Here is a 9,356-nt window from a genome sequence, read left to right on the forward strand (position 1 = left end):
AGCCCAGTCATGTCTAGTAGTGCATCCTTGTAAATTCCTTCTCTGCCATCCATGACCTGACCTACTAAGGCAGTGGTCCCCAACCCCTGGGCCACAGACCAGTATCGGTCTGTGGGCCATTTGGTACTGGTCCACAGAGAAAAAATAAATAACTTACATTATTTCTGTTTTATTTATATTTAAGTCTGAATGATTTTTATTCTTAAAAAATGACCAGATCCCCTCTGTTACATCTGTCTAGGACTCACTCTTGATGCTTGTCTCGGTCACATGATACATTTATCTGTCCCACCCTAAAGGCCGGTCCATGAAAATATTTTCTGACATTAAACCGGTCCGTCCATGGCCCAAAAGAGGTTGGGGACCACTGCACTAAGGCACATTAGAATTTTCCAACTAAAAGTGGATGCAATGTTTCTGGATGTGTTTTGGCTCAACTTTACTCAAGTCACTGACTCCCCTTTTGTCTTCCCCTACTTCTTCCCAGAGTGCGTGCTTTGCCTCAAAGTCTTGTGACATGGTGGGAACATAAGAGATCATTTACTGCCAGTTGGAGACATTTTTCTTCTATTTTTTCTTATTCCCTTTTTTGTTTACAGTTACTCTAAAATTAAGCCATATTCTATCTCCAACTACAGTGAGTGAGCTATTCTTGTGTAGTTTTGTTTGTCTTTCTGATTTTTTCTCTATTATTAGATAGGAAACATTAAGGGGCATGGACCTAAGAATGACTAGTTCTATAGCTACTCTATTCCCTTCTTTTATTTCATGAAAAATCAGAATTCAAAAAGTCCCCATGGGGAATAGCTAGCTAGAAGTCATACCCAAATGTTTCCAAGCTGAAGTCTATTCTTGAGGCTTTATATGGTGCCAGTCTAACTAGGTCCAGGTAAATTTTCCTTAAAATAATCCTTATTAAATATTTCTTTATTTATTCCTTAAAAAATATTTATTCCTCACAAGTGAAATTGTGGCATCTTTAGAAAGCAGACTTTCTACTTTCATTCTGCCCAAAGTCCCAGCATAAATAACTCCGGGGTCATGATCTCCTAAGTATCTTTCTTGTGAATCACAAGCACATTGAGCAACAATGATGTATCTTTGTTATTGAAGTTAAAGCCTATACGATTCCTGAGAGATTATCTGGTATAATTAGAAATAAAAAATTTAAGTAAATAAAACAACTTTTAAAAATTGTCCTAGATATTGACCAAGTCATCACCAGAAGCCAACTCTCCTGATTCTCAGTCTAGCACTACTTTTGAAATTTTGATTATTTTGCATTCCATGTGTGTTCATTTATTTTACACTTATAAAAGAAATTGCCTACCCCTCTTCCCCATCCTCTCCCCCAAGCCTCTTTTCATAAACATCTAAAAATTAAAATCAAATAAAAATAGACAAGTTAATATTAGTACAATTATGTCTAAATGTAGTCCTCATAATTATTAAAGTTCAAACCTCTTACAAGGGACCAATGCCCAACAGATTCATAGAGCGGTAAGAAAAAATACATATTACAAACTAGCAAATTGTAGTACAAAAATCAAGTCTGTGCATTGGAATAACCTTTCCTTTTAAAAATATAGACTGCTTCATGGATTTGCTTTGCATCCTTGCTCAGGGGACCAAGCTAATCTCTGTGTCATGGCAATTTTTGTGCATGTCCTGCTGAAGCGAGCACTAGTGCTGTTTTTTATGCTTTTATTGCCCAGGTTGTATGAAAACGTGCTTCGAAGAAATCAGCAACTACATAGTCATCAGGCTTTTAATTCTCCAGTTTATAGAGAACATTCACATTCTATGTATTTCCTATAAGTTACTTTTATACCAATGAGAGCTTCTAAATAGCACTGAGAACACAGATAATAGTGGTACTTGTGCCCTGAATTGGTAATCAAAACAAATTATTTAAAATATGATTTCTGGCAAGTTTTATGAAATATTGAAAATTATTATCAACCTACATTTCCACCTTTATGGACTGGTGGTTCTCTATGAACTCATGAACTAGATGAAAACCCATGAACTTGCTATTTTAGATTCCTTTTAACTTGGGCATTCTTTGTCTTTCTGATAGTCTGTGTCAAATCATCCATGTCATTCAATAGAAGCCCAACAACACCGACCTCATTATAAATACACTAGTTGACAATAAGGAATTTGGGTTCTGTGGTATTCTTTTTTTTTTTGACAGACAGTGAGAGTTAAAGAGAGGGACAGACAGAGGAAAGGAAAGAGATGAGAATCATCAATTCTTTGTTTCAGCACCTTAGTTGTTCATTGATTGCTTTCTCATATGTGTCTAGATGGGGAATGGTAGGGGGGCTAAAGCAGAGCAAGTGACCCCTTGCTCAAGCCAGCAACCTTGGGATCAAGCAAGTGACCTTGGGCTCAAGCCAGCAACCATGAGGTCTTATCTGTGATCCCACACTCAAGCCAGTGACCCCTTGCTCAAGCTGGTGAACCTGTGTTCAAGCCAGATGAGCTTGCACTCAAGACAAAGACCTCAGGGTTTCCTCCACATCCCAGTCCAATGCTCTATCCACTGTGCCACTGCCTGGTCAGGCCTTAAAAAACTCTTTTCCTTTATCATGCAAAAAAGTGTTTTTTAAAAATTATTCCTTTATTTTATTTTATTTTTTTTAGAGAAAGAGATACAGAGAGACAGACAGACAGGCAGGCAGAAACATCAATCTGTAGCTGTATGTGCCCTGACAGGGATCAAACCCACAACCTCTGTATTATTGGGACAATGCTTTAACCAATTGAGCTATCTAGCCAGGCTGCGCGTGTGCGTGCACGCACACACACACACACACACACACACACACACAAACTGTTCTGAAGGTAGGGTAAAACCTGATTGGGATGGGCTTTTGCGGCTCTCAAATACTTCAGCTGCTTTTTAATATAGTCCTCAAATCTGAGATGAAACAAACAGATTGGTTTTTCTAGAGACACGTATTACTCACCACCATCACCTATGGGCATTACATACATCTGTGCACATGCCGTATCTTAGATAGAAGGTAAGACCTTCTGTTTATAAGCTAGTTTTCACAAAAGTGACATTTTCTGATGTTATTAGCATTTAATTTTCCACCCATGCACTTACAAGTTCTCATCAACAAATGAATGCCACTGTGACACTAACCCTGAATGAAGCATGACTTTCTTCTTAGCGCCTTTTGTGCTGACACAATGGCAAGAATTAAACACTCACCACTGGCCACAGTAAAGTTTCTTATTGCAAACTCACCAACAACTTTTGACCTCTGGACCCAAAGACCATCAATTACCCAGCATGCAGGGGTTGAATACAGTAAACCGGCAGCATCATTTGCCTTTCACCACGTTAACATCCTATCATAGGTTGAAAAGCAATTTGCCCAATATTTCAACTGTCAGGGAGGATTCTTTATTAGCTTTTGGATAGGTCTGCCTTTCAAGTGGATGATTTGAATGGCTTCTGCAGTAGGAGAGATGCTGCCCTCAGATAATGATTTTGCATCTCACCTCATCATTAATGCTTTGGACCTCCAGGGAAGTCACTGTGCCTTTTATGAAGGTCGAAGCATTTTATAACCTTAATAAGGACGCATAGCCTCAGGAACAGCAAGTGGGAGCAAGTGTGGGGGATTGACTGAATAAAAATATAACCAAATTGTCTCTTCAGACTGTGCTACTTAAAGGATTTCAATTGCAAATCAACAGTTAAAGAGTACAATGGCACCCCAAACTTCAGTGCTATTTAAAAATACATACACAGAGAATATAAAAAAAATAAAATGACAAGATATTTATACATAGAAACTGGCATTATTCAAAGAAAAGTGAGAGAAATTATCTTTTACCCCTCTTTAGAAAAGCTTTTTTTGATGGTAATTTTATATTTATTTGCCAAATGTTTCACATGGGTGCTATATAGGGATAGTTTAATAAGCATCTTGATAGATTTGAATTCAAAACAATTAGTAGTCATGGTGGTTCTTAGTTATTGTAAATTTATTTCTACCTAGAATTTTATAGTGTAAAATAAATACAATATAATAAGGGTGATTATAAAAACTACATCATTGTCTATATTTCCCAAAGTATAGGTCACTGTTCCACATATTACTAATAACTTACAACTTTCAATAACTTACTTAAGAGTACCCTTCAACAAAAACATCCTAATTTATAAATTCAGTGAACTTATTTTTACTTTTCCTAATTTTCTGCTTTCTTCCTTTAGGCACATTTTCCAGCCATATATTCACAAAAACTGAGAAAAAAGAAAAAAGAAAAAAACCCACAGGAGTTGCTATGCCAGCCATTGTAATAGAATGTTATCTCATCTTCTCTGACCTTCATAGAAACCTTTAGAGGAAAGCATTTTATTCCTGTTTATGGCCTGTGGATCAGAAAGGTTAAATAATGTTGCAAGGTCATATTCCTGATAAATATTAGAGCTGAACCGTGCTGAATTCATCCTGTCATTCAAGTGTAGGAAAGCATCCTATCTAGTTCAGCAAAAAGAGTGCAGGCCAGAAGGTCTGGGGAGGGGCTGGAGCAGGACGCTGTTTGGAATGCGCACAACGGTCCTCACACTCGATAATACATTGATGAGAGGGCTGGTTCTCAGGACGAGTTCTGGGGAGCCTGTCACAAAAGGATGATGGAGGCAAGTAAGGCTCTGGATGGAGTCAGCAGTTGGAAGTAGCAATTGACTTGTCAGCTCTGTGGACTGGCAATTGGCTAGAAGGCCATTGGGTTGCCCAAGAAATTACTCCATAAGCTACAGGAAAATTTCAGATTTTCAATTCTACTTGCCCATAACTCTATGAACTTGAGCTATGTAAGGGTAGGGTATGGATCTCTTCTTCAGTTTATCCCAAGTGTCTAGAAATGCTTGCTGAAGAGTAGTTTCTCAATAAATTAAAATAATTTTAAAAAGTGATCAAATTCAAGCTAGGCAGAGGGCAAAAGTCAGGGTTAGTGTTCAGATACCTATACTAAGTTCAAAGGCACTATTTCTGGGTGTACATAGCACCAGAAATGTTCTGGGTATAGATAATACCAAGCAACTGGAATATATTAGTGTGCCCAAGAAACCCAGAATTTAAGAATAATGTTTATTTTTTGTTTGTTTACTCCCTTCATCTTTTTCACTGCAACCCTCTCCCCCCTTAACAATTGTCAATCTGTTCTTCATAAGTCTGAAACTTATAGACACAGACAATAATATGGTGACTACCAGAAGAAAGTGGGTGGGGAGAAGAAGAAGGTATAGGCGATATAAATGGTGATGGGAGGAGACTTGACTTGGTATGGTGAATACACAATATGACATACAGATGAGGTATTATAGAATTGTACGCCTGAAACCTACATAATTTTATTAACCAATGTCACACCCCAATAAATTCAATAGAAAAAGAAGGGGAAAAAACAATATTTAGTAACTTTAATTCTTTAATTAAAATCTGCCACATCAGTACATTGACACTTAGAATCAGAGCTTGGTCAGACTTGCATTACAGAGCCAAAAGCCATTTGATTGTTTCAGGGTTATTTAGTCTTTTCTTCTAGTTTTGCTACTTGTAGATGTTCCCACCATTAATCCAAACCTGAAGCTGACCACAACTGCCTCACTCACTCCAGCTCCAATAAGCACCATGTCTCAGCCTAGCACTAAAATGTCTTCATCTTCTTCCTTTAACCTTCCTTTACTCATTCATTTACTCCTTTGTTCTCAAATATCTATTAACGCCATACTGTTCCAGGCCCCGGGGATAGAACAGTTAGCTGAGTAGCCACCATGGAATATCATTGGCAGGGAAGACAGAAAACTTCGCAAGAACTTCTCCAGTGCCACATCTGTTAAAGGGTCAATTTCCAAACTTCATAAAGAACGTATAGAACTCAACAACAAGAAAATAAGCAATCCAATTTTAAAAAATAGGCAAAGGACCTGAACAGATACATCTTCAAAGAGGACAGACAGATGGCCAATAGACATATGAAAGATACTCGAAGCCCTACTCCTTGCATCAGCTAGTTTGTCGTCATGGATACTGGGAAACGGGAGCTGATCTGTATTCTCTCTTTCTTTTAAACTGGGACAATTGAAGCTCGATGTAAACTGAGATAATTGAAGCTTGACATGCAAACTCTGCCTGAGGTTGCATGTACTAACTTAATACTCTCCTGATCTTGATTTCCATTTGCTCATTTCCTTTACTACTCACTTGATTGCCTCCAGGGGTGGGAGAAGATAAAATATGAGTAAATAAATATATCACCCCAGAAATACTCCTTTCACCTACTGGGCATCTGGAGACTTTGTACATAGCAAATTGTCTTATATATTTCTTTTCCTTCCTGGACAACTAGACTGAGAGTAAGATTAAAATTTCCTTTTAATATTTAAGTGTTTTAGAGGCCTAGATGTATTACTTTCAATACGATGATAGAAGACAGAGATAGAAAGACTTTTTTTAATTCATTAATCCTTCCCTTCTTTCACCACTTTTTCATTACAGGCACTGTTTTAACCATTAGTAGACTAAGTACCGGTAACACACATTTCAAAAAGTAAGAGTCCTGCCATCACTGAGGTTGCATTCTAAAAGAGACAACTAACACATGCTCTGTGTGAAAATGAGAAATACTATGATTAAAGATGAGGCAGAGAACAGGGATAGAGATATGGTATTTCATGCATGAAGGTCAGAGAACAAGTCCTTGATACTAATATATCTAAGGGATATATTTTAAAAAATGCTCATGAGCCCTGGCTGGTTGGCTCAGTGGTAGAGTGTCGGCCTGGTGTGTGGATGTTCCGGGTTTGATTCTTGGTCAGGGTACAAAGGAGAAGCGCCCATCTGCTTCTCCACCCTTCCCCCTCTCCTTTCTCTCTTTCTCTTCCTCTCCTGCAGCCAAGGCTCCATTGGAGCAAAACTGGCCTGGGCGCTGAGGACGGCTCCATGGCCTCCGCCTCAGGTGCTAGAATGTCTCCAGTTTCAATGGAGCAACCCCTAGATGGGCAGAGCATCACCCCCTAGTGGGTATGCCAGGTGAATCCTAGTGGGGCACATGCGGGAGTCTGTTTGTCTGCCTCCCTGCTTCTCGCTTCGGAAAAATACAAAAAAAAAATGCTCATGAGGTTTTCTAGGGAAGAACCTTCCCCACAGAGGGAACCACAGTAGCAAAGATCTTAATACAAGAATTGTGTTGGCAACTTTGAGGAATCCCGAGGAGGCCATCGTGACTGGAATGGAAATGATAGAAGTTGATAGGAAATGAGGTCAGGAAGGTGAGGATCTTGCAGAATGTCATATAGAGCAAAGGTGGAAACAGGGTGTCCATTTTAGAGGACATCTGAAACAAATCAGGGAAGCAGACTGTCAACAGTGGAGGTGCTGTGAAATAACCAGGTTCCAGAGGCATTTTGAAGGTAGCTTGAGAGGCCTGGCTAAATAGATATGATGCTGGGTGTGAGGAGCCTGATTTCTGGTTCATGAATAGGAAATACAGGACTGATCAAGGTGACTAAATTGAGTAGCTTTAGGGTAGACAAGTACAAGTCATGCAAGAGTGAACCCTGAGTATAGAAATGAGGATTTGGGTAAAAGCCAGGAGTAAAGAGGGAGCAGTTAGAGAATAGAATAAGAGCAAAAAAGATGGAGAGAAGCAATTTCAGGGTCAAGAGCAGCCTGATTTTAAGCTTAGGAGGATATAAGAGCTATGCGCTTTTTGCCAATGACCAGGAGCTACTGACTCACTGCAAGACCGGCTCTCTCCCACTGCCTCACATTAGATACCTGCACCTATTAGAAGGAGTCCACAACATGCTGACCTTGGACCTGCCTTACTGAGAAAACTGGCTTACAAATAATACTGAATGTCAACTGTAATTGAAAAGTAATATATTTTTAAAAAGTTATGTGTAACCTATGAATAAAATAACTCACTAATATATTTTCTTATGTGAACTTCATCATCAATCTATCTTAAGGTGAATTCTAATCTAGAGTTAATTTGGCAAAAGTGAGGGCACAGTTCTTTTCATGTGTACTATGCATTTTCTCATGAATGTGATAAATTTACATATATGTATTTTCTCTGACATTCCCAATGACAATCGATATTTGAAGCAGTGAGGAGTTTGGGATTGTTCTATCCATACCTTTCAAACTGTTACTCCCTCCACACTGGCTAAACCCAAGGCTGACTGTTGTTACCCCAAGACATAGGAAACTTATGTAGAGTTATATACCAAAAAGTCTTGTTCTCTAAGGCCTCAGACATTATTTCACTGACAAACAGTGATTTTCTTATAATGAGGTATTTAGAAAACAACAATGTTGTTGGATTGGGTCCACAAGGGATTTTATTTACGAGTGCAGATATACACTCTTTTAATATAAAATATTATTATTTTTCTTTGCCACATTATAATGTGATTCAGTCCATTCTGGAATAATAAGATTCTGTCGTGCCAGCCCTACAAATTAGGCATTATTTTTAAAACTGTGCAAGTTACAGTGAGGTCAAAGCCCTTGTTTCTCTTGGGTAAGTAAGGAAAGGCATTTTTTAAAAAGCTGTGAATGATATAAGAAAAAACAGATAAAAATTATATTTTTATACGATAGGTTAGCACAAAAATGGGAAGAGGAAAAAATAATAAAAGAGGAAAATTATACCCATGAGGAATGATGCTCTTATCCTAAACAAGTCTTGGCTATAATTCTTAATTAATCTCTAGACCAAATGGGTCATTATTAGAAGCCTTATGTAAAAACAGTAATTGTTAATAGTTACTAAGCCTTCTTGCAGAAAGAGAAAAGAGCAGAGGTCATATAAAACAACTGTTAAACACAAACACACACACATAAAAACACAAATACCCACACAAATATTCGTTAAATTAAAACAAAATGTTACCCTTAAGTTTTACCAATCAAATTGGCAAAGAACTATTTAAAAGATCATAATCTATTGACAAGGAATCTTTCATGAGATAAACGGGTCTTCTCATACATTGCATAGATAACAAATTGGTATTTTTAGGAGAGTAATCAGCAATATGTGCTGAAAGCATCAGAAATGTTGATACATTTTGACCAGACATTTCACATCTGACAATTTACCCTGATACAATAAGTGAGGAATTATGGATTGATGCTCAGTGATGCTTATCAAATATTAACTGCACTAATAAAAAATTATAAACATTTACATATTCAAGAATGAGAACAAGTGTGGTAAATTATAATATGTTATGCGGAGATTAAGTATATTTTGAAAATGACATAGGAAAAAATTTTAACATAACACAAGTGGGAGAAATTAGGATACCAACTATT

General features: G+C 37.7%; 1 non-coding gene across 1 annotated transcript; it reads right to left on the reverse strand.

Moving 5' to 3' along the window:
- Positions 1 to 1,579: 1,579 nt before the first annotated feature.
- Positions 1,580 to 1,684, reverse strand: LOC136315805 (U6 spliceosomal RNA). The gene has a single exon (XR_010727588.1). It is a non-coding gene; the product is annotated as a U6 spliceosomal RNA (small nuclear RNA).
- Positions 1,685 to 9,356: the final 7,672 nt, after the last annotated feature.

The sequence above is a fragment of the Saccopteryx bilineata genome, chromosome 11 (genome assembly GCF_036850765.1).
Source record: "Saccopteryx bilineata isolate mSacBil1 chromosome 11, mSacBil1_pri_phased_curated, whole genome shotgun sequence".
NCBI lineage: Eukaryota > Metazoa > Chordata > Mammalia > Chiroptera > Emballonuridae > Saccopteryx > Saccopteryx bilineata.